At 42.2% G+C, this 27,070-nt stretch overlaps 1 protein-coding gene across 1 annotated transcript in view; it reads left to right on the top strand.

Moving 5' to 3' along the window:
- Positions 1 to 27,070, top strand: part of LOC143984135 (S-adenosylhomocysteine hydrolase-like protein 1) — a 521,010-nt gene that overhangs the window by 385,623 nt on the left and 108,317 nt on the right. The window lies entirely within an intron of this gene.

Here is a 27,070-nt window from a genome sequence, read left to right as displayed (position 1 = left end):
GATGAATGTTCTGATAATTTGATGGAGAGCATGCGGTTCATAATTTGAGACCATGGTACAGTAGAAGAACGCCAGTTAAGAGCTATAGTCCAGTGTATTGCGCTAAATAAGGTATGTATAAGTTTGGCATGTGCTGTAGGAATGGCTGGTATAGGAAAAAACAGGAGGCACATTTTGGATGTCAGTACAATTCTTCTTCCTTTTAATTTGTTCTATTTTGATTTGTGCTTGTTGCCAGGTAGATGTAAGGTATGTACAATCCCAGAGTGTGTGTATAAGGGAGCCCTGAACTGGACATCCTCTAAAGCATAGAGGGGAAGTTGATGGGTAGAACAAGTTGATTCTGTCTGGGGTGAGATACCATCTATATTGTAGTTTAATAGCCAATTCTCTAATGGAAGCTGTCTTGGTGCATTTACGTAAATTGTTAATAATAACAATGTCCCATTGTTCTATATCAAAGGATTCGTTCAGGTCTGATTCCCATTGGGACATTTGTCCTGTTTTCTTAGATATGTTGTGTTCATTAAGGCTTTTGTAGATTCTGGATATTAACCCCCATCACGGGGTGAGGAAAGGCAAATTTGTTCAAAAATCGTAAAGGGGGTTTGGAGGGTGAGTGAAAAGTATTTTTGGTAGACAAGCTTGATCTTGTTGTAAATCGGAACGTTCAGCTTCTGTGAGTTTGTTTTTTGTGAGTGATTTCAGGTTTGTAAGTTTGAGGAGTTGCCATAAGGTGTAGAGATTTGAGTTTCGATCATGGGGGGGAGTAAAGAGGATCCCCCAGGAAGGAAGCTAGAGGGGAATGTCTGATGAGATGTTGAATTTATGTTTTTGTCTGTGCCATAATAGTAGAGTTTGGTGTACCACCTTGTGAAGATGGCCAATTCTTTGAGTTTTAATGGATTTAGACCACAGGAGGCCCTGGTGTTATGGTAGAACAGATTGTTCTTCAAACAATAACCAAGGTATATGGATGGAAGGTGCATACCATTGAGCAAGTTGTGTATATCTAGCTGAAAGGTAGTATAACCCAAAATTGGGAATGCTTAGCCCTCCTTTCGATTGAGGTCTAAACATCAATGAATATCCAAATCTAGATTTTTTGTTATTACATATGAACTTGTTTATTTCTCTCTGTAGAGAATCTAACGTGTTCTTGGGAATCAATAGAGAAAGTGCTCTAAAAAAAGAATAAATGTGTTGTCAATATAACCATTTTGGTTGCCACTATCCTACCCATAAACAAAATATGATAAGTTGACCATGATTTGAGTAAATTTCTAATGTTTTGGAATAATCTAGGGTAATTGGAGAGCTATAAGGTATTATAAGATGGAGTCATATGGATACCTAAATATCTAAAGGAATCTGTGAACCATTGAAATGGAAATTTCTCTTTCAGTGTGGCGGTCAAGATTGGGGGGCATTTAATTGGTAGAGCTGAGAATTTGGATAGGTTTATGCTTAATCCTGTAAGGTCATGGAATGTGTCTAAGGTCTTGACTAGGCATGATGAAGAGATCAAGGGTTCAGTGAGGAACAGGAGGACGTCATCTGCATAGAGACTCAATTTAAATTCTTTCGAACCTTTTGTGTACCCTTTGATGTTTATATTGTTGCCAATGGCGCATGCAAGGGGTTCGATGGCGAGGGCAAATAGAAGAGGGGATAGTGGGCAGCCCTGTCTTATGCCTTTATTTAGTGGGGAAAATTCTGAATTGTGGCCAGGATTTGAATCCATGTAAAAATTAATTGTTTATACCGAATCTAGGGAGTAGTGTATCTAAGTAAGACCAACTAACACTATCAAAGGCTTTGTGTATAGGTAAACTAAGTAATAGAGTGGATCTGGCATGTAAGTTTGAGTCTTGGATGATATTCGTAGCTAATCTTATATTGTCTGTAATTTGTCTATCAGGGATAAAGCCTGATTGGTCAGGGTGGATTAAGGAGGAAATAACTAAGGCCAGTCTATCCGCTAATAATCTGCCAAATTTTTTTAAGTCATTATCAATGACAGATATAGGGCGGATGTTCTGAGGAGTGGAATGGTCTTTATTTGGCTTGGGTAGACGCATTTGCTAGAAGCTTTTCAGATGGAAATTGGTTACCTTGTAGGATATGGTTGAAGAGATGAACGAGGTGGGGAGCTATTATTGGAACAAATTTATTGTAATAAGATGTTGAAAACCATCTAGACCTGGGGCAGTAGAGGTCTTTAATGAACTTATTATCCTATTTCTGTTTTGGAACAGGGTGCGTTTAACTCTTCAATCTGTTGGTTGGAGAGAGTGGGTGGAGGAATGTCATCAAGCCATTGTGTTGAGGATTGTTTAGGAGTGTTTTGAGGGGAGGATAGAAGTTTCTTATAAAAATTCAAAAATATCTCCATAACTTCCTTGGGGTGGGTGATTAGGTTACCTGCAGAGATTCTACGTTTATAGGTGTGGGGAGGTTTCATGGATTGATTCAACTTTCTGGCAAACATAGTGGATGATGTATTCCTGTATAATAAGAATCTAGCTTTGGACGATCTGAGAGCTTTTTCTGTGTCTGAAGTTAGTAGGGAGTCTAGGGCCATGCGTTTTTCTTGAATTTGTTTAAGTATATCGCCAGTGGGGGATTGACTATGTTTGTGGTATAGCTTATCTAAATCTCTAGTGTTTTTATGTTGTTTAGTTTTATTCTATTCTTGGTGGATGCCAACTTAATTAAATGGCCTCTCATGACAGCCTTGTGGGCCATCCACCGTGATGTGGGAAGAATGTCCAGGGAGGAGTTAAGTGTAAAGTACTCTTCCATGTTAGATGATAATTGTAAGTTCAAGCGGTCTGTTAATAATGTGTCGTTAATTTGCCTTTTATGTGGTGTATGTGCAAGACCAATGTTTGAAGTGGTGAAAGATATAATCTGGTGATCTGACCAGGGGCAGGAGTGGATATCTGCATTTGAGGAGTTGGCCAATAAAATTGGGGTGCAAAAGATGTAGTCTAATCTAGGTGAGCAGTCGTGTGGGTGTGAGTAAAAAGTATAATTCTTTATGCCTATGTTGTGTGCTCTCCAAGAGTCAATGAGTTGGAGGTTGTGCAGTATGTGGTGTAATGTTTTAGGAAATGTTTTAGATGAGGGTACCATTCTACTCCTATCCAAGAATGAATGTGCTGCTAAATTAAAATCACTGCCTATAATCAGGTGGGGGGGGGGGGGGGGGATATTTATCTAATGTGTCAAAGGATTTTGTGAAAAAGGATGTATGAGCTTCATTAGGTGCATATACAGATGCGATTGTGACCATGTGTCCTCCTATAGAACCCTTGACTATCAAGAAGCGACTCTCTCGGTGTCTTTGAAGACTCTGTGTGTTTCGAACACAACTGTGTTTTTAATAAAAAGGACTGTTCCTCTTGTTTTGGAGTTAAATGTGGTAAAATTTAATTGCCTATATGCCATATCAAAAAAATTGGGGTGCCTGTCAGCAGCAAAATGCGTTTCTTGCAATAAAATTATGTCATCTCCGAGCCTTTTATAATGGCAGAATGCTTTCTTCCTTTTTTTGAGGAGAGTTCATACCATTGGCATTATGAGAGATTACTTTAAGTCCCATTTAGGCAGTAAAGATGAATGCCCTGGTATGATAGAGGGTGATACCAGTTGTTGAGTCAAAACGGATAATAAAAACAAAAAAATGGTAATGAAATGGCCACGAGACAAGCCCCCCAATATGTAGTCGTATTATGTATGAAAACCGAGGTCGCAAAGACCATTAATAGCCACATGTCAGCTCTAAGCAAAAAAAATCTATACCAAAACATTTTCCCAACAAACTATTTTTTATGTGAGACTTGAGTATATTAAAATCTAAAAAGATAAACCATAACATCATTATTTCAAGATTAAATGGGTAACTGAACAGGTTACCTAACGTGCCAAACAAATAGAAATGATTGAATATAACATAACAAGGGGTCCAGCTGGAAAAAAAGACAGTTTGACTTAAGCGAAAGAACTTTTGGACTAAAATATCCATAACTCACTTCAGGAGTCTTGCCATATTGGGCTACTGTGTTCTGTATCAAAAGCACCAAAATACATGCTGTAAGATCCATATCTTGGACTCCAAAAGTGAGGTGGGGGGCAATCAAGCGGAGGCGGAGGGACTAAGCAGCACTGCAAATGAAGTCTATATTTTTCTTTTGAAAAGAAATTAGCGTGCATGCGTTATGCCAGCCTTTACAAGTCAACATAAAAAAAAAGGGAAGAGGGATCAGAGTCCAGCATATTTTGTGAATAGACTAGAAAAAATATGTAAGTCTGAGGATACTTTTCTTGATTGGTGAGACTCATAAGTTAAATTGAATGATGAAATTTGTACCGTGCAGGGAAGGTGAAATGCTAACGTGGAGTAAAGTTAAAATGCCGCACATTAGCATACATCCAAAAAATGCAAAACGGAGGGTTTAGTCAAAAAGAAAAGAATAAAATGAGAAAAAAAAGAAGGGAAAATTAAATTTGTCCCATTAGCAGCTTTAGAGGTGTCATACGAGAATCCAAAATGCATATGGATGAGAGGAACCAAAATGGGTATTAAATTATTCATACCGGGATCCGTTCAGCATAAAAATGGGCAGAGAAAAAAAAAAAAGGAAATAAAAACAACAGACAAGAAAAGAAAACCCAAAGGGGAACCATTATGTTTAAAGCGACTTTCATGGGTTGGAAAATCGCAGAGATGATATCCTTCTTTGGTCGCGTCTTGATGAGGGGGTGGCCCACATGGGTGATGAGTGAGGTGTAGATGGGGGGTCTTTGGTTAACTCCAGGCTCGAGCAGTCCTAGTTTGATCAAAAGTTCTTTGCCTTCTGCGACATTTATAACAGAATGCATGGTGCCATTATGAGGAACGGAAAACCCCACCTGTATCTGATATGGGCAGATTGTAGGATTGATGTTATTTCCTTCATCTTACACCTTCTTTCTAGGGTGGCTTGTGAAATATCAGGGTATATTTGAATCCTTGTTCCATCTAACTTGATGTTGTGTGAGTTTCTGGCAGCCCTTAGTATGTCCTTAGTAATGAAGTCCTTCATACAGAGAATAATGTCACAAGGCAGCTTGTCTGCAGAAGGTTTAGGACGCAGGGCCCTGTGAATCCTATCGCATGAGAAGGACTGTGATGGGGTGTCTGGAAGGAGAGATTGGAACAGTTTGCAAACAGCAGGCATTAAATCTGTTACAGATTCTGGACATTGCGGATTCTTAAATTGTTCCTTCTATTCCTGTTGTCCAAATCTTCTACTTGTGTTTGGAGATAGGAATGTTTTTCAGCTAGTAGCTCAAAATCCTTTCCTAAATCGTTGTGGGTCAAGGATAATTCATCATGTTTTGCCTCTAACATGTCAGTGTGCCCTCCCAGGGAAGCTATTTCTTGCTGTAGTGTGCTAGCGGATGCTTTAAGTTCTGAATGAAATTTGTTTGCCAGCTTGTCATACATAATAGTAAGACTAGCATCCAGATCAGCTTTAGTGAGCTGTGAGGGAGATCCACTTACTTGCATGGAGGAGACTTCTCCCTGAGAGGTAACTGAAGTTGCTGGAGAGGCATGTGGAGAGGGTTCAGCGCCATTTTGGGACATCTTGCTTTTCACCCTGGAGCAGAATAAAACACTGGATGGAGAGTGTTTTGACTGGCGACCACGAGACCTGCAGGGGTGTTAATGCTTTTCAGGCAATGTACAGTGCCTTGCGAAAGTATTCGGCCCCCTTGAACTTTTCAACCTTTTGCCACATTTCAGGCTTCAAACATAAAGATATAAAATTTTAATTTTTTGTGAAGAATCACCAACAAGTGGGACACAATTGTGAAGTGGAACGAAATCTATTGGATAATTTAAACTTTTTTAGCAAATAAAAAACTGAAAAGTGGTGCGTGCAAAATTATTCGGCCCCTTTACTTTCAGTGCAGCAAACTCACTCCAGAAGTTCAGCGAAGATCTCTGAATGATCCAATGTTGTCCTAAATGACTGATGGTGATAAATAGAATCCACCTGTGTGTAATCAAGTCTCTGTATAAATGCACCTGCTCTGTGATAGTCTCAGGGTTCTGTTGAAAGCGCAGAGAGCATCATGAATTTAGATTTACCAAGGAACACACCAGGCAGGTCCGTAAAACTGTTGTGGAGAATTTTAAAGCCGGATTTGGATACAAAAAGATTTCCCAAGCTTTAAACATCCCAAGGAGCACTGTGCAAGCAATCATTTTGAAATGGGAGTATCAGACCACTGCAAATCTACCAAGACCTGGCCGTCCCTCTAAACTTTCAGCTCAGACAAGGAGAAGACTGATCAGAGATGCAGCCAAGAGGCCCATGATCACTCTGGATGAACTGCAGAGAACTACAACTGAGGTGGGAGAGTCTGTCCATAGGACAACAATCAGGCGTACACTGCACAAATCTGGCCTTTATGGAAGAGTGGCAAGAAGAAAGCCATTTCTCAAAGATATCCATAAAAAGTCTCGTCTAAAGTTTGCCACAAGCCACCTGGGAGACGCACCAAACATGTGGAAGAAGGTGCTCTGGTCAGATGAAACCAAAACCAAACTTTTTGCCCACAATGCAAAACGATATGTTTGGCGTAAAAGCAACACAGCTCATCACCCTCAACACGCCATCCCCACTGTCAAACATGGTGGTGGCAGCATCATGGTTTGGGCCTGCTTTTCTTCAGCAGGGACAGGGAAGATGGTTAAAATTGAGGGGAAGGTAGATGCAGCCAAATACAGGACCATTCTGGATGAAAACCTGTTGGAGTCTGCAAAAGACCTGAAAATGGGACGGAGATGTATCTTCCAACAAGACAAGGATCCCAAACATACAGCAAAATCTACAAAGGAATGGTTCACAAATAAACGTATCCAGGTGTTAGAATGGCCAAGTCAAAGTCCAGACCTGAATCCAATCGAGAATCTGTGGAAAGAGCTGAAAACTGCTGTTCACAAACGCTCTCCATCCAACCTCACTGAGCTCGAGCTGTTTTTCAAGGAAGAATGGGCAAGAATTTCAGTCTCTCGATGTGCAAAACTGATAGAGACATACCCCAAGCGACTTGCAGCTGTAATCGCAGCAAAAGGGGGGCTCTACAAAGTATTAACGCAAGGGGGCCGAATAATTTTGCACGCACCACTTTTCAGTTTTTTATTTGCTAAAAAAGTTTAAATTATCCAATAGATTTCCTTCCACTTCACAATTGTGTCACACTTGTTGGTGATTCTTCGCAAAAAAGTAAAAATTTGATATCTTTATGTTTGAAGCCTGAAATGTGGCAAAAGGTTGAAAAGTTCAAGGGGGCCGAATACTTTCGCAAGGCACTGTAAATGTGTTTAAGCCCTGCGGATTGGCTTAAATCCTCCTGGACCAGCAAAACTGTTACAGAGAACTGCCGTCCTGCATTGCGCTGCGCATGCGCCCCAGCTGATGCCTGTACCTGAAGCCAATTGAAGAAACCGTTCAGGTGAGGACATTGCTGAATCCCTGGACAGGTAAGTGTCCTTATATTAAAAGTCAGTAGCTACAGTATTTGTATCTGCTGAAATTTTTTGGAGGGGAGCCTGAAGCTCCTTTTTAAAGCGGAGTTCCACTCAAAAGTAGAAGCTTGCTTGTTTGCTTCCCGTCACCCCCCCGTGCCACATTTGGCACCTTCTGGGGAGGAGGGTAGAACGAGTTGACCTGTTTTTGGCCAGTTAGAAAGAGCAGCATGCTTTCTTGCATGCACAACCGGTTCCCCCTACCATGAATGGCGGCAGCAGCACCCGCAAACCGATCTGAAAATCAGATGGGGTGCCAACATTGTAGGATCCCTGGACAGGCAAGTGTCCTAGTATTAAAAGTGAGCAGCTACAGTATTTGAAGCAGCTGACGTTTAATTTTTGGAGAGGGGCCTGTCGCTTCGCTTTAATTCTGTCACATTGTGTATCGCATATACAGTGCATAATGATGCCATTGAATGTGATGCATACAATGTCATAAAAGGGCACCAAAGGAGGCAGACACCAAAAGCCATTTTCTCTTTCGTTCATTGACAGACACAGCACCTTTAATCTTGACCTTAGGGTTATATCGCAACCTTTAGGAGAGGACTAGGCAGAACACATAAAAACAGCAAAGCCTACTGGCTATAACCCCTTATTCTGCTAGTTTTTTCTGCCTAGTCTAGGAGAAGGACATGGCTCCCTGTGGGGACCATTGGTCCTTGTAAATTTTTTTTCTTTTTCTGTCGTTATCGATTCCTGTGATCTACAATCAACAGCCGGGCTGGGTGGCAGGCTGGATAATATAGATCCTGATAGTCTCCCCAGTATGGCCATCGAGCCTGTGCAGACCTTAGCTACACGCTGGGTCAGCCATGACATGCCCCATCTGGTCCAGGGGGGGGGCGGTGAGCTATATGCTCCGAGGCACACATATGACGGGTTACTGCTGTCCGTGTCAGTGTGCCGTGTCCGACAGCCACCCCATACTACTCGGGTGATGGGTCTGTCTATGGAATGCATCCAGCAGTCCCTGCAGGAGGGATAAGTATGGTTCCACCTGTTTCCGCAGGATGGAGCAGCTGGGCATTCCCTGGTAGGTTGACTAGGGGTCTCTCCCTCTCCCTTTCCCTCCTCCCCATGCTAAGGGTCCAGTGTGTGACTGGGCATAGGGGGTGCAGAGCACGTACCTGGCCGTGGGTCTTCTGGGGGGTCCATGGGTCCTGGCAGGGGGCTGTGCTGGAAGGTTGGTGGACCGCTCATCTTTTCCCTGTTTTAGTGCTGTTTTTTAGGGTGTCTGTGTTGTGCGATGTGTGGGGACTGGCCGCGGCCATTTTCTTGTAGACGCAGCCATGTGCTTGACCGCGGCCATTTTCTTGTAGCCGCAGCCATGTGCTTGACCGCAGCCATTTTCTTGGAGTCCAGCAGCCATTTTCCTGGCGGTTTTGGACTCTCTTGCTGAGGAGGCCAGTGGCAATTTTTTGGTAGCCTCAGATCTGTTATACTCTAGCGCTGGGCACTGGTTAAACCTGGAACAGCACAAAACTGACACAGAACACCTTGTGGCAGGCAGAGGGGAGAACGGACAGCGGCAGCACAGCCCAGTACCTGCGTCAGGGTGGTGAGTCCTGCATGGCAGTCTGTGGCAGCTGGGAGGGTGGGCATTTATTTTTTGTTGCTTGCCTTAGGTCCCTAAGGGTGACAGGCAAGAGTGGGTCAGCATGGCGTCAGAAGCTGGTGCTTCTTCCCCAAACATCCCTGTTATAGCAACCAGTTCCCCTACACCTGCAGTGCCTATGGACACTCTGTCGGTGGTCCTGGAATCTTTTGTTGCCAGGGTAGAAGCGGCACAGCGCAGTACCTGGGTCAGCTTGGTGAGTCCTGTGGGGGGCCCCTCTGTCTGTGGCAGCTGGGAGGGTGGGCATTTTTTTTGTTGCTTGCCTTAGGTCCCTAAGGGTGACAGGCGAGAGTGGGTCAGCATGGCTTCAGAAGCTGGTGCTTCTTCCCCAGACATCCCTGTTAAAGCAACCAGTTCCCCATCACCTGCGGTGCCTATAGATGCTCTGTCGGCGGTCCTGGAATCTTTTGTTGCCAGTGTAGAAGTGGCGGGCAGGTGCAAGGGGGGTAAAAAAGTCCCCCCCCCCACAGTCTTCTGGGGAAAGCTCTGATTCAGACTCGGGTCCCGCTGTTACAGGCGGCCCCTGTTTTGACATTTCGGAGGATGCAGACCAGAACCATTCGGACAGTGAGGATTACTCCGTGTCCGGGTCAGGGCAGGAAAAAGTGCTATTGGGAGCACTTATCTCAGCGGTGCGAGATACCCTAGAGATAGAGGATACGGCGAGGGCATCTGCAGAGGTGGCTCTCCCTTTTGGGTCCCACAAGCCATTCCTCACTGCTAAGGTGTTTAAATATTTAACTTATTTTGATAAGTTCATTTACAAGGAATGGGGTAGCCTGCAGTGAACCTTTTCAGTCCCAAGACAAATGGCGCTGCATTATCCTTTTGAGGAGAAAAAATGAACATCTCTGGTTGTTGACCCCCCAGTATCTAGGTCAGTGATGGCGAACCTTGGCACCCCAGATGTTTTGGAACTACATTTCCTATGATGCTCAACTGCAATAAAGAGTGCATGAGCATCATGGGAAATGTAGTTCCAAAACATATGGAGTGCCAAGGTTTGCCATCACTGATCTAGGTTAAATAAGGTAACCATGATTCCGGTGGAAGGGTTCCCTGCTTTCAAGGATCCTGCTGACAGAAGGGCTGAGGCGGTGGCCCGGTCCATTTTTACAGTAGTGGGGTCAGCATTGCAGCCGGTGTTAGCCATGGCCTTAGTGTCACAAACACTTACTGAATGGACTAATTTATTGCACCACAAGTAGGGGAAGGAACAGGTTTCCCCAGTCTGTGTGGAACTGGCAGACCAGTTGGTGCACGCATTTGAGTATGTCTGTGATGCGGCCCTGGATACACGGCCCCATTGCTTTCTAGAGCCTCAGTATCAGTAGTGGTGCTGCGTCGCTTGATTTGGCTTAAATCTTGGTCTGTGGACCACGCATCTAAGAAAGCACTGTCGTATTTGCCCTTCCATGGTGAGAGGCTATTTGGAGCCTTGCTGGACGACATTATTAAGAACGTTCTTGGGGGAAAGAGTACTTTGCTCCAAAAGTCAAGGAAGGGTAAGGAGCCATGCCGTAGGTAGGGGCCCTCGTTTTTCCGCTCAAAATCGGCTTTTTCGTCCACCTGGGTTGGCAGGTAAGTGTTCCCAATCCGATAAGGTACCCACGGAGGGACAAAAAAATATATAGATTGTACCTTGGGACACAGACATTTATGAACGTGCTAATACAGGTAAATATTAGGGGGGCTGACAATAGAAGGTTTTTTTACCTTAATGCAAAGAATGCATTAGGGTAAAAAACCTTCTGTCTTTACAACCAGTTTAATCCTATTTAATTTGTTCATAAACGACCTGGAGAATGGGGTAAACAGTTCAATCTCTGTATTTGTGGATGATACTAAGCTAAGCAGGGCAATAACTTCTCCGTAGGATGTGGAAACCTTGCAAGGGGTGGGCAACTACATGGCAAACGAGGTTAAATGTAAAAAAAAAATAAAAAAAAAATAATAATGCACGTGGCAAAAATATGAATGCAATCTATATACTAGAGGCAGAACCTCTATGGGAATCTAGGATGGAAAAGGACCTGGGGCTCCTAGTAGATGATAGGCTCAGCAATGGCATGCAATGCCAAGCTGCTTCTAACAAAGCAAACAGAATATTGGCATGCATTAAAAAAAGGGATTATCTCCAGGGATAAAGTGATAATTCTCCCGCTCTACAAGACTCTGGTCCGGCCGCACCTGGAGTATGCTGTCCAGTTCTGGGCACCAGTCCTCTGGAAATGGAGCAAGTGCAAAAGAAGGGCAAAAAAGCTAATAAAGGGTTTGGAGGACATTAGTTATGAAGAAAGGTTGTAAGCACTGAACTTATTCTCTCTGGAGAAGAGACGCTTGAGAGGGGATATGATTTTAGTTTACAAATACCATACTGGGGACCCCACAATAGGGATAAAACTTTTTCACGAAAGGGAGTTAGACACGTGGCCACTCATTAAAATTAGAAGAAAAGAGGTTTAACCTTAAAGTTCTTTACTGTAAGAGCTTCAAGGATGTGGAATTCCCTTCCACAGGCAGTGGTCTCAGCAGCGAGCAGCAATAGTTTAAAAAAACTATTAGAAAATCACTTGAATGACCGCAACATACAGGGATATACAATGTAATACTGACATATAATCAGACACATAGGTTGGACTTGAGTCTTTTTTCAACCTCACCTACTATGTAACTATGCAATTTTAATTGACGGACACAGGATTAAGAGACATTTGAGATGCCAAAAGCAGTCTGATGGGTGGGCAATACAGAAAACAAAATGTTAACAGGCCCACCTATAAACAAACTGTGGACAGTCTGCAGCTGTTTAGAAGGACTATAACCCCAAAGTTGCTTTAACTGCCGATTTCCTAGTCATGCAATGCTGTTTCTTTTTTACTTTCCATTATAAAACCTATCCAATAAAAAAAATGTTAAACAATTTTAGTCTTTGGTAAAAAAATAAAATAAAATCCAAATAAGTGTCTGTTGATTGGTTTGCATGAATATTTTAGTGTCTACAAACTGATAAATACACTGATTGATATATACAGTCAGGTCCACAAATATTGGGACATCAACACAGTTCTAATCTTTTTCCTCTATACACCACCACAATGGATTTGAAATGAACAAGATGTGCTTTAACTGCACGCTTTCAGCTTTAGTTTGAGGGTATTTACATCCAAATCGGGTGAACGGTGTAGGAATTACAAAAGTTGATGTGCCTCCAACTTTTTAAGGGACCAAAAGTAATGGGACAATTGGCTGCTCAGCTGTTGCATGGCCGATCGTGTGTTATTTCCTCATTATCCCATTTAATAGGAGCAGATAAAAGGTCCAGAGTTCATTTCAAGTGTGCTATTTGCATTTGGAATCTGTTGCTGTCAACTCTTAATATGAGATCCTAAGAGCTATCACCATCAGTGAAGCAATCCATCATTAGGCTGAAAAAAACAAAAACAAACCCATCAGAGAGATAGCAAAAACAGGTGTGGACAAATCAACTGTTTGGAACATCCTTAAAAAGAAAGAACGCACCAGTGAGCTCAGCAAAACCAAAAGACCGGGAAGACCACAGACAACAACTGTGGTGGATGACCAAAGAATTATTTCCCGGGTGAAGAAAACACCCTTCACAACAGTTGGCCAGATCAAGAACACTCTCCAAGAGGTAGGTGTATGTGTGTCAAAGTCAACGATCAAGAGAAGACTTCACCAGAGTGAATACAGAGGGTTGACAGCAAGATGTAAACCATTGGCGAGCCTCAAAAACAGGAAGGGCAGATTCGAGTTTGCCAAACATCTAAAAAAAAAAAAAGCCTTCACGGTTCTGGAACAACATCCTGTGTACAGATGAGACCCAGATCAACTTGTACCAGAGTGATGGGAAGAGAAGTGTACAGAGAAGGAAAGGAACTGCTCATGATCCAATGCATACCCCCTCATCAGTGAAGCATGATGGTGGTAGTGTCATGGCATGGGCATGTATGGCTGCCAATGGAACTGGTTCTCTTGTGTTTATTGATGGTGTGACTGCTGACAAAAGCAGCAGGATAAATTCTGAAGTGTTTTGGGCAATATTATATGCTCATATTCAGCAAAATGCTTCAGAACTCATTGGATGGCGCTTCACAGTGCAGATGGAGAATGACCTGAAGCATACTGTGAAATCAGCCCAATAGTTTGAAAAGAAGTGGAATTTTATGCAATGGCCAAATCAATCACTTGACCTGAATCCGATGCATTTCACTTGCTGAAGACAAAACTGAAGGGAAAATGCCCCAAGAACAACCAGGAACTGAAGACAGTTGCAGTAGAGGCCTGGCAGAGCATCCCCTGGGATGAAACCCAGCATCTGGTGATGTCTATGCATTACAGACTTCAGGCTGTAATTGGCTGCAAAGGATTTGCAACCAAGTATTAAAAAGTGAAAGTTTGATGATTGTTAATCTGTCCCATTAGTTTTGGTCCCTTAAAAAGTGTGAGGCACATATACAAACTGTTGTAATTCCTACACCGTTCACCTGATTTGGATGTAAATACCCTCAAATTAAATCTGAAAGTCTGCAGTTAAAGCACATCGTGTTGATTTAAAATCCATTGTAGTGGTATATAGAGCCAAAAATATTAGAATTGTGTCTATGTCCCAATATTTATGGACCGTGTGTGTGTGTGTGTGTGTGTGTGTGTGTGTGTGTGTGTGTGTGTGTGTGTGTGTGTATATATATATATATATATATATATATATATATATATAAAAATACACACACACAGTGCCTTGCGAAAGTATTCGGCCCCCTTGAACTTTTCAACCTTTTGCCACATTTCAGGCTTCAAACATAAAGATATAACATTTTTATTTTTTGTGAAGAATCACCAACAAGTGGGATACAATTGTGAAGTGGAATGAAATCTATTGGATTTTTGAAACTTTTTTAACTAATAAAAAAATTTAAAGTGGGGCGTGCAAAATTATTCGGCCCCCTTGCGTTAATACTTTGTAGAGCCACCTTTTGCTGCGATTACAGCTGCAAGTCACTTGGGGTATGTCTCTACCAGTTTTGCACATCGAGAGACTGAAATTCTTGCCCATTGGATGGGCCTATTGGATGCTCCAGGTTGGATGGAGAGCGTTTGTCAACAGCAGTTTTCAGCTCTTTCCACGGATTCTCGATTGGATTCAGGTCTGGACTTTGACTTGGCCATTCTAACACCTGGATATGTTTATTTGTGAACCATTCCTTTGTAGATTTTGCTGTATGTTTGGGATCATTGTCTTGTTGGAAGATAAATCTCCGTCCCAGTTTCAGGTCTTTTACAGACTCCAACAGGTTTTCATCCAGAATGGTCCTGTATTTGGCTGCATCCATCTTCCCCTCAATTTTAACCATCTTCCCTGTCCCTGCTGAAGAAAAGCAGGCCCAAACCATGATGCTGCCACCACCATGTTTGACAGTGGGGATGGTGTGTTGAGGGTGATGAGCTGTGTTGCTTTTACGCCAAACATATCGTTTTGCATTGTGGGCAAAAAATTGGATTTTGGTTTCATCCGACCAGAGCACCTTCTTCCACATGTTTGGTGTGTCTCCCAGGTGGCTTGTGGCAAACTTTAGACAAAACTTTTTATGGATATCTTTGAGAAATGGCTTTCTTCTTGCCACTCTTCCATAAAGGCCAGATTTGTGCAGTGTACGCCTGATTGTTGTCCTATGGACAGACTCTCCCACCTCAGTTGTAGTTCTCTGCAGTTCATCCAGAGTGATCATGGGCCTCTTGGCTGCATCTCTGATCAGTCTTCTCCTTGTCTGAACTGAAAGTTTAGAGGGACGGCCAGGTCTTGGTAGATTTGCAGTGGTCTGATACTCCCATTTCAAAATGATCGCTTGCACAGTGCTCCTTGGGATGTTTAAAGCTTGGAAACATTTTTTGTATCCAAATCCGGCTTTAAACTTCTCCACAACAGTATTATGGACCTGCCTGGTGTGTTCCTTGGTCTTCACGATGCTCTCTGCGCTTTCAACAGAACCCTGAGACCATCACAGAGCAGGTGCATTTATACAGAGACTTGATTAAACACAGGGGGATTCTATTTATCACCATCAGTCATTTAGGACAACATTGGATCATTCAGAGATCTTCGCTGAACTTCTGGAGTGAGTTTGCTGCACTGAAAGTAAAGGGGCCGAATAATTTTGCACGCACCACTTTTCAGTTTTTTATTTGCTAAAAAAGTTTAAATTATCCAATAGATTTCGTTCCACTTCACAATTGTGTCCCACTTGTTGGTGATTCTTCACAAAAAATTAAAATTTTATATCTTTATGTTTGAAGCCTGAAATGTGGCAAAAGGTTGAAAAGTTCAAGGGGGCCGAATTCTTTCGCAAGGCACTATATATATATATATATATATATATATATATATATATATACTGTAATACTGTAATTCAACTAGTAATGGTGGTGGTGTGCAAACAGATGTGCGTCTTTTCATATAATCATATTGCTTAGGTTCATCATTTATAGGACAGTTTGCAGCAATATACCCTAATGCATGGAAACGAAAACTCTGTATGTGCTCTACCATTAGTCCTCATAACGGTCCCAAAGACCTTCCTGGCTTGTCCAGTCTCCATATCTAGGACCCACAGTCTCATTTGTTGTAACAGTCTTATCTAACTTCCCCATGCTCTTGAACCCCAGAACAGTCTTACCAAAACCGCTGGGCGATCTTGCACCCCTAGACACACTGAAGTGGGGCGTAGACAGATTCACCAAGTCCTCAGTAGCAATGTACCTCTCCGTTAGGCCCACCAATTGGGTTGCAGTTTTGGGGTCCACCTGTCTGACCCTCTTCCTCAGAGCAGCAGGGGGCGCATACAGGTACCAGTCCATTACCACACGTTCCACGATCTGAGGGCCTGTTAAGGTCTCTGGCAGCAACCACTTCCTGGTGGGATGGGCCAGGTCGAACATTTGAGAACGGAGTGGCTTGTTGCTGGAGTATGTCCACTGATGCACGCACTGGGCCCGGAATGCCATGGTGCGAGTATCTGTCTTCAGCGTTTCATAGTCCTGAGCCTTAGCCGGTTCTAGTTCAAAATAGGGCTTCTGAGGTTCTCCTGTCAGAAATGGGGCCCAACAGACCCACCCACTGTTCTTTTGGCCATCCTTCGCGGACAGCAACTCTCAAAAAAGTTGCAAGGTATGCCTTGACATCATCAGCAGGTGTCATCTTCTGTAGGTTATACAAGGCGCGTACAAATTTTGGTTCCACTGCCACAGAAGGTGTGAACCCCTTTTTCAGTTCCACCAGAGCCTCTCCTACTGGGTCGCCTGTTGTGCTGCAGCGGCCTCTGCGTCTTGGTGGTTGGTTTCCCGCTGAGCTGCATTGGCCTGTAGCAGGGCCTTTAACATTTCCCCCCATCTTTACAAATTGCCTGCTGAATCCACATGTGGGAGATTAGCTTGTGGGGATCACCTTTTTCTGGAAATTAAGGTCAGCATGCAAGCAGTTTCTTTAAAATCTGGCGGGTTGCAAACAAAAATAGTAAAGCAAATCCTTGCCGTCCAGCGCTAAACTATACAAACGAGTTCCTCTCTATACGGTGTGTCTCCAACACCTATAAAACATGTGATAAAGCAGACCTTCTTTTTAAGTCCAAACAGAGCTCTCGCTCAGATTCCCTTCTGAGCTCCGGGACCAGAGCTCTCCTGTGCTCTCTTCATGCTCATTTAAAGTCCACCTGAGCGTAGACTCAAGTGGACCACAACATCTGGCCCGGAACCAAGCCTGCCACAGAGGCTGGGAAAACCCAGGCTGGATTCCGGTTCAGTCTCTGACAACAGAACGCATGCCAGGTGAAATATACCAAGTATCCATTACCTTACACTGTCACACTGTGAGCAAGGAGTTGGTAGAATATGTCACTTTGGCAGCTGCGTTGGAAGGCAAACTACTCTGAGCCTGGGTGACAGATGGTGAGGATGGCTTCATTATCCACTCCACCAACTCTTCTACATGCCTCTCCCTGGTGGCCCTCCAGACATGATTTATTTTTTGTTTTGCAATACCACACTACACTGTATTAGATACTGTGTACACCGCCTGAAGTGTATTCGAAAATGTACAATGGCTGCACTTTATTGTATACTGTGTACATGACCAGGAGTGTTGTAGAAACTGCACACACTGTATTAGATACTGTGTACACTGCCTGCACTGTATTAGCAACTATACAACAGCTGCACTGTATTGTATACTTTGTACACCACCAGAAGTGTAGCAGTGCCATCTTAATAGCATTGTGGGCCCCTGGGCAAAGTAATGCACTAGGGCCCCCACAACCCTGCACTACCGCCCACCAATATCACAAGAATGTATGTCCCCAATTCTAAACACCTCCTGTCTCCATCCCTCACTCTGTTGCAGGTCCCCCCAACCTCTTCACCCTCTATCACTTCCATCCCTCTGTTACTCTATCCCTACCATCTTTTATCTTTCCACAACTCCTTGTGCCTTATATCCCTCCACCTTTTCTATCCTCCACTTTCACCCCTCTAGTATTCTGTCTCTTTCTTTCCATAGCTCCATCTATCCATCCTTTGCTTCATCATTCCATTTCTCTGTCTCACTCACATGCCTTGCTCTATCCCATCATCCATCTCTCTGTCACCCAGTCTATACCTCACACACACATCCGTTTTCATGGACTCCGCTTGCTCAGCAGGTATCGCTCCGCTGAGCCGACAGATAACAGGGCCATCTCTGCTCACTGTGGAGAGATGGACCTGTCAGAGCTCCACTCTCCTCTGGGGGGGGGGGGGATCGGATGAAAACAGATCTGCCGCTCCATTTGCATCCCATCTGCCAAAGGGAGGGACAATAGGGTTTCTATCCATCCGGATTAGCAGATTGTTTGCCAGCGGACAGGTCACCGCTGACATCTGTTGCTCCATAGAGGTGAATGGAGCGTCCGATCAGGTCCGCCTGAAAAACTGACAGGCCTGAATGCGTATGTGTGAAAAGGGCCTAACTCTCTCCTCACTCTTTCCGTCTCTCTGTCCATCCACCTTCCCTAGCACTCCACTACTCTCTTTCCATTATAAACAAATAAAAATTCTCCAGTATACTTCCACACTAAGTTTGCTCACTACTACTACAAAAATACATGAATAATAAACACCTTAAGACCGTCAAGCTGCTGCCTCCCCCCTCATGGCATGCTGGGATTTATAGTGCCACAGCCTGACACATGAGGTGGTCATGCAGGAGAGGAGGCTGTGCCTGATGAGCAGATAATAGGTAAGGACAGGGAAGGAGGTATAATAGAGATTGGGGGGAGATCTCAGAAAACATCTGAGATGTGTGTGTATGTGTGTGTGTGTGTGTGTGTATATATATATATATATATATATATATATATATATATATATATATATTTATTAATACACTGCCTGCACTGTATAGTCTACACTACATGCAGAGTGTGTATATATAATATATATATATATATATATATATATATTATACACACTGCCATAAACTGAATAAAGTGCCAGCCTAACCAATTGCCTGTACATATACGTTGGCACTTTTAAGATGGATATCTCGGTAACGGCAGCAGCTGCTGCCACACCCGAGGTTACATAGTTAGCCAGGTTGAACCTTAAAAACAATAAATATATAAAATAAAAAATATCGTACAATCCAATATACCCAATTTTATGCCCACAGTTGATCCAGAGGAAGGCAAAAAAAAAAAAAAAAAACCCAGCAGAGCATGCTCCAGTTTGCTACAGCAGGGGGAAAAAAAATCCTTCCTGATCCCCCAAGAGGCAATCAGATTTTCCCTGGATCAACTTTACCTATAAATGTTAGTACCCCGTTATATTATGTACATTCAGGAAAGTATCCAGGCCTTTCTTAAAGCAATCTACTGAGCTGACCAGAACCACCTCTGGCGGGAGTCTATTCCACATTTTCACAGCTCTTACTGTGAAGAAACCTTTCCGTATTTGAAGATGAAATCTCTTTTCCTCTAGACGTAAAGAGTGCCCCCGTGTCCTCTGGGTTGACCGTACAGAGAATAACTCAACACCAACTTCACTATATGGACCCCTTATATATTTGAACATGTTGATCATATCCCCCCTTATTCTCCTCTTCTCAAGAGTGAATAAATTCAGTTCCTCTAATCTTTCCTCATAGCTGAGCTCCTCCATGCCTCTTATCAGTTTGGTTGCCCTTCTCTGCACTTTCTCCAGTTCCCCTATATCCTTTTTGAGAACTGGTGCCCAAAACTGAACTGCATATTCCAGGTGAGGTCTTACTAATGATTTGAACAGTGGAAAAATTATATCTCGCTCTCTGGAGTCCATACCTCTCTTAATACAAGAAAGTACTTTGCTCACTTTGAAAACAGCAGCTTGGAATTGCATGTTATTATTGAGTTTATGATCTACCAAAACCCCCAGATCCTTCTCCACCACGGATTCCCCCAGTTGTGCTCCCCCTAGCATGTATGATGCGGTATCGATCTCTTCAGGAGCTGGCCGTGTTTACAATAATTGTGGCCTCTGCGGTGGATTCACAGCGAGATCACCGTTATCTGTGTCGGGATAACCCGTCTCCATACCATAACAGGGCAGAAGCGACATCATAACGTCACGTCCGCCCATACGTCTTAAAGGGCCATTTTTTCAATGTAATTTTTTCAAATGGCACATTTTCTTTTGCATTTTTTGACCCCTGATCTCATATTTAAAGGGATTGTAAAGCAATTTTTTTTATTTTTTTAAAATAACAAACATGTCATACCTCCACTGTGCAGCTCGTTTTGCACAGAGTGGCCCCGAACCTGCTCTTCTGGGGTCCCTCGGCGGCTGTCTCTGCTTCCTCCCGCAGGTGCTTCTCACGTTCATGCGAGCTCCCTCGCATTGGTGAGGAGCACCTGCGGGTGCGCTCCCGTGATACAGCCGGCGGCTATAGCCGCTCGCTGTATCACAAGGCCCCGCCCCCTGGCGCGCTGCGTCATTGGATGTGATTGACAGCAGCGCGAGCCAATGGCTGCGCTGCTTTCAATCCATCCACTCCAGCCAATCAGCGGCCAGGCTGAGCGTCGAAGAGGACGGCGGGGGCGAGCGCGGGATTTTCGAGGGGTCAGGTAAGTAAATCGGGGGGGCTGGGGGCGCCGGCAGTGTCAGATGTTTTTTCACCTTAATGCATAGAATGCATTAAGGTGAAAAAACATTTACCTTTACAACCCCTTTAAGAGGACCTGTCATGCTTTTTTTCTATTACAAGGAATGCTTAAATTCCTTGTAATAGGAATAAAAGTGACCCGATTTATTTTTATTATTTTTTAAACGGTGAAAAAATAAAGAAAATCAAGTAAAATAAATAAGAATTTTTTTTTTTAAAGCGCCCCTTTCCCGATGAGGTCACGCACAGAAGCGAACGCATATGTGAGTAGCGCCCACATATGAAACTGGGGGTCAAACCGCACATGTGAGGTATCGCCGCAATTGTTAGAACAAGAGCAATAATTCTAGCCCTAGACTTCCTCTGTCACTCAAAACATGCAACCTGTAGAATTTTTTAAACGTCACCTCTGGAAATTTACTTGGCGTAACCTTATCTTTCACAATATAAAAATGGGGCTAACTTTGTTGTCTTATCTTTTTATTCAAAAAAAATAATTTTTTCCAAAAAAAGTGCACTTATGAAAAAAAAGTATTGCAATGATCTCCATTTTTTTCTTTAGGGTGTTAGAAAAAAAAAAACAATATATAAGGTTTGGGGGTTCTAAGTAATTTTCTAGCAAAAAAAACAGTTTTAAACTTGTAAACACCAAAATCTCAAAACGAGACTAGTCCTTAAGTGGTTAATCTAACTCAAGCTATCTTTATGTCCACGTCAATAACACTACACATGGAAACAAAAGGAAGCGCCACCTAAATGCAATACATTTAGTTTGGTTTAATGACACAACAGGTAATGCACTTACAGTAAGGAGATTAAAAAGAGGCTTATCTTTGTGCTGGTGGCACATGGTGCAGTCTGGTCTGGTCCCTAGTCCATCCTATTCTACAGAAAGGCAGTGATGGGAGACAAAGTGTTCAGTCCTTTTCCTGCGGCCTCCAGGAAGTCTGCTAAGTCCGTCATGGAACGCAGATGACGACGTCACAGGAAGAGGAAGCAGAGGAAACAACAAGGAGGGGGGAGTCTGCAAAGAACAAACAGGCTACGTGCTTGGAGTCTACTGCTCCTTCTACAGGCCTATGAAAGTACTGCTGGTGGGGAGCGATTTATGTGTCCAGAAAACAAGAAACAAGCAGCACTAAATTAGGGAGAAACAAGGGAGGAAAGTGTGAATGGTTAATAGCTAAAGGATAAAGATGTTTAAATATAAAAAAAGTCACTTCTATTTAGTATCATAATCTAACCAATGGGGAAGCGGGGGCAGTGCCAAAAACGCTGGGAGGGGTAGGGTTCTTTATTATTGCCTGGAAGATAAAAAATATATATAGTCTAAAAAGAAACTAAGATTGGCGCTAACATGAGAATTATATTAATATCGTAGATAAACACATGCCTCTTCACCAAAATGGTGCATGTGTTAACCTGCATATTTAAGTAAAAGCATGTGCATGGATTTAGTGTAAAAAGCATAAAAACATATACAATATGGGGACCAATAGTATAATACAATATATGCATACATAAAATGTCTAAAAATCCATCAGAATTCTAAAATCTGCATGTCTGTGTGTGTGTGTGTGTGTGTGTGTGTGTGTGTATGTATGTATGTGTATATATATATATATATATATATATATATATATATAATGCATTTTAAAAGACATTGTACATATACACACATACCCATACATGAAAAAAAAAAAGTATTATGTATACATGTATAGTGTGTACACGTAGGTGGTCTTGTGCCACAGTGCATGGTAGTATGCAAAAAATGTATACATACGTCCATACAAAAAGAAGGGCAAGATGAGTATGTGCTAAATGGTAATAAGATCCTTGCATGATGACCAGTGCTAAAATGCTGTATTCATACTCTGGGGGTATACTATCAATATCAAAAGTGCCTATGTGTAAAGCATACTATAAATAGCAGTTATATGGGATAGTACTAATGTGTAGGATACCAATTATGAAAAATGGACCATAGAGGTCTGCTGTGAGAGAACAGAATATGACAGGAGTGGTTATATCAGGATATACACAGTCTACAGCTACAGTAGGGTATGGACTTCAATTTCCTCATTTAACCCTCCCGGTACCAAAGTCCCTAACAAATGAATCCAATAGGATTCTTGTTGGCAAAGGCGTCTGAAAAGTTTAGCTTCAGGTAATGTCCCAGGAATGGACTCCAGGGCCCAAACCTTCAGGCCCACGGTGGATTTTTGTGTTGGCAAAGGAAGTGCTTAGGGACACTGTGATGATCTCGTCCCTTCTTGATAAACCACCTATGTTCTCCAAAGCGCGCTCTCAGAGGCCTAATAGTCCTTCCTACGTAAAGGAGCCCACGTGGGCATGTGAGGCAGTAGATGACTTATTCCGTGGAGCAATTATAGAATTATTTAAAGGTATATGTTTTACCCTTAGCTGTGAAAGTATTCTGTCCATGCGGGATAAACTGTCAAATCAGGTAGAGTGGTTTCTTACCCTGGAACATGTCAATTAAGGGAATAAGTACCAGTGGAGTAGTGGATTTGGTGTATTTCACATTTCTATGTGGAATTTTGGTCTTGATATTGCGTGCTTTTCGATAGGCTACCTTGGGATGAGTGGTTATGCCATACTTGAGGTGGGGGTCCTCAAGGAGTATAGAATTTTCTCCATCTGTTTATACATTGTATGAAATTGAGTGACAAAAGGTATGGGTGGTTTGGTATTACAGGTAGTCTTAATGCAGTTGGCGTTTTTGCCTTGTCAATAATGCTCATAAGCTTCATTAGCCAATGTGTTTGGGTATCCTTTATCAAGGAACTTTAGTGTAAGGAGGGCACCATGGTGCTCATAGTCACTGTCCCTGGGGCAATTTCTCCTAAGACGGAAGAATTGGCTACGAGGGATGTTATTAATCCACCTAGGATGATGACAGCTTTTGTAGTGGATAAATGAGTTTCACAAAATTATGGACATAGATGGTTCCTTTATCATGGCAAAGCTTGAGATCCAGGAAGGCTAGTGAACACTACTGTAACACACATGTAAAGGATAGTCCCAAATTGTTATTACAATAGATGACAAATGACTCGATGTCTTGGGGGGGGGGGGGCTCCATCCCATATTATAACTATATCATTGATATAGCGACCATAATATACAATATGGGATGCAAAGGGGTGGCCAGCTGACAGGAAAAGATATTCCCAATAACCCATCGTCAAATTAGCATAGCTGGGTGCATAGTTGGCTCCTATAGCTGTACCGTTAATTTGTAAATGGTGTCATTGAAATTAAAATAGTTGTGCTTAAGACAAAATGTCAGAGCCTCCAGGATGAAGGAAATCTGTCTAGAATTGATCAATGAGTCCCTAGAAAGAAAATGTTCAGCTTTTTTATGTACAACGTCTTTTAACATGCATTTTTTATATATACATGTATACATATGTATTTTAGAATTCTGATGGATTTGTAGACATTTGATGTAGTTTCATGTATGCATATATTGTATTTTACCATTGGTCCCCATATTGTATGTTTTTATGCTTTTTACACCCAATCCATGCACATGCGTTTACTTAAATATGCAGGTTAACACGTGCGCCCTTTTGGTGAATGTGTTTATCCATGGTCTTAATATAATTCTCATGTTAGCTCCAATCTTAGTTTCTTTTTAGACTATATATATTTTTATCTTCCAGTCAATAATAAAAAAAAAATCCTACCCCTCCCCATGTTTTTTGGCACTGCCCCCGCTTCCCCATTGGTTAGATTGTGATACTAAATAGAAGTGACATTTTTTTTATAGTTAAACATTCTCTTTATATACTTTGTCCTTTAGCTATTAACCATTCACACTCCTCCCCCCCCCCCCCCCTCGTTTATCCCTAATTTTGTGCTGCTTGTTTCTTGTTTTCCGGAAACATAAATAGCTACCCACCAGCAGAACTTCCATAGGCCTGCAGAAGGAGCAGTAGACTCCAAGCGCATAGCCTGTTTGTTTTTTTCCAGACTCTCCTCTCCTTGTTGCTTCCTCTGGTTCCTCTTCTTGTGATGTTGTCACCTGTGTTCCACGCCGGACTTGGCAGACTTCCTGGAGGCTACAGGAAAAGGACTGAATACCTTATTGCCCATCACTGCCTTCCTGTGGAATAGGATGGGCTAGGGACCAGACCGGACTGCACCACGTGCCACCAGCACAAAGAAGAGCTGTTTTTTAATCTCCTTCCTGTAAGTGCATTACCTGTTGTGTCATTAAACCAAACTACATTTATTGCACTTAGGTGGCGCTTTGTTCTCTCGTCTTCCTTATACATAGCTGGCTTCTCTCTTAGGACAGCTGCTGCCTACCACCATCCCTTTTCACTTTGTTCTATGCTCCATTTATGGACTAATGAACTGCGACTGAGCTTGCTTCAGACATTATCTGCCACATAGATAGGGGTACATGTATCTTTGCGCTCAAAGTTTTACTTTTCCTGTATAATAACACTACACATGGCCGCTCTGTAAGCAGCCTTATATAGAGTGAGGCGTGGATTTACTCCCCCTGTGCCATGATTGGCCAAAGGCATCCTGACTTTGGCCAATTATGGCTCTCTTAGCAGAGCGCGCTGTGATTGGCCAAAGCATGCAGGTCAGGTGCATGCTTTTGCCAATCATAATAGAGCAATGCACTGTGATCTCGAAGTGCATTATGGGGCATTCCACGGCACTCAAAATTTGCCGCTAACGCCTCATAATGTCCCACCCGAACATCAAGCTCATCCCTAGTAGTCATCATCGTCTTTACCAATCAACGATCTGGTCTGGATTGTCAGTCTTTTCATATTTAAGTAAATGTAGTAGTAGTATGAATACATATAAAATATACATATTAGATTTTCTAAATATGCTTTATATATAATTGGTTAATTATCTTTTAAATAACTAAATCATCAATGATCTAATGATGACAGTATTCTGCCACGATTGGCAGGATCAATACTAATGCGTGGAAGTATAAGATATGAAGAAGTAAGTTGGGAGAGAATATCAAAATCTCAAATCATTAAGTTCACATTCTCTTGAGATACTTAAGACTCCTCTTATACATTACTTTCCAGCATTCTTAGTTGGAACCTAGGATGACGAGCACGCAATTGAATAATTCATCACTCCCAAAAATGACCTCAGTTCACAGATTTTGGTAGGTGTTTTTGATTTCATCGCAACCTCCACTTCCTCTTTTTGGGAATCCAGGCCTTCAGAAGTAGCCTCATGTCCCAGGAAATTTACATTGGAACGACACCATTGGCTTTCTGTAATGAAATTTTAACACCTGCCTCTCTCAACTGGTTAAGAACATCTATTTTCTTGGATATGCTTTTCAAACTTCTTGCTTTTTAACTAAATATCATCCACATATGTAAAATTTCCTCTTTTAGTTGCATCAGGCATAGCCTTATGTAAAATAAAAAAAATCTAACGCATAACATAAATTTAGATGACCAAATAGCATTCTGTTCCAGTTGTACTATCCCTTACCAAATTGAAATGCCAGCTTTTATTGATCTTGAGGACATGCCTGAATGGTCCAACATCATTGAGCATAATCTAGTGTGGTAAAGTACTTGGTGCCTTGTATTTTTATATCAAGCATTGATCCATATATGGCACTGGCTAGCCGGACATACATACTCGTTTATTTGGCTGTCTAAGATCAGCACATAAACGCCATTGACGTTTTGGTTTAAAAATACCAATTATAGGATTATCCTAAGAACTGTGCACCAATCTTACAACGTTCCTTTCCTTGAAATTCTTCATGATTTACACTAGCGAATCGTAACAAGCTAAGGTGGTAATGCTTGACATAAACAGGATGTGCGTCTGGATCAGACTAAATCCTGGAAATTTGTATGTATGTCAGACCACAATCACAGAAATCTTTTAGCAAACATATTCTTGAACTCCACGAAAACGTATTTTTACCATGAGTGTATGATTTACTGAAATTCCTCTTGGTTGCATTCTGTCTGAGAGGCATATTAATGCATTAGGATTCATACATTTTTCTCCTGTTTATACCTGGATGGATAATTATTAGAACCTGGAGGAATAATAACCTCATTTGGCACTTGGCATATGGCAGTATCGGAGATTATATTGAGGGCTTTGTATTCATTTATGAAACTACATGGGTTTTCTTTTCATCTGGAACACAAATGTGGAATTTACTAGATCCACATGTATAGCAAAGCGATGCGATATATCGTTGCCAATGTACAAATTATATTTTGGGTCATTGATTACCAGGAATAAATGATTGCCAATTTTACCCCAATAGAAATGGATAATATGCATTTAGCAATTATATTATCAACGTTAGAGTCGTTATCCAGATCATGGATCCAATTATCCTGAAGGTTTGGGTACCTAATAACTTTAGGATTGGCCAACTATTCTAGTAGGTTTCTTCTAAAGTAATTATATTCCTGGAATAAATCCAATTTTAACATTTTTAATATTTCCCAGGTTATTAACCTTTAGAGAAAAGAACACCTTACCATTCACCTAATCCCTGCTAGGAATTGAGTATAATTACTGAACCCGTTAGAGTCTTTATTTTCGGTGTGGAGGTGAATATTAAGGGGACATACATATGGTATTATACTCCTGTCCACCATCTATAGTGGAAGGTGGAGTT

Source organism: Lithobates pipiens, unplaced genomic scaffold (assembly GCF_037356315.1).
Source record: "Lithobates pipiens isolate NorthernLeopardFrog02 unplaced genomic scaffold, aLitPip1_a1.2 Scaffold_16, whole genome shotgun sequence".
NCBI lineage: Eukaryota > Metazoa > Chordata > Amphibia > Anura > Ranidae > Lithobates > Lithobates pipiens.
This window is presented reverse-complemented; position numbering and strand designations above follow the sequence as displayed.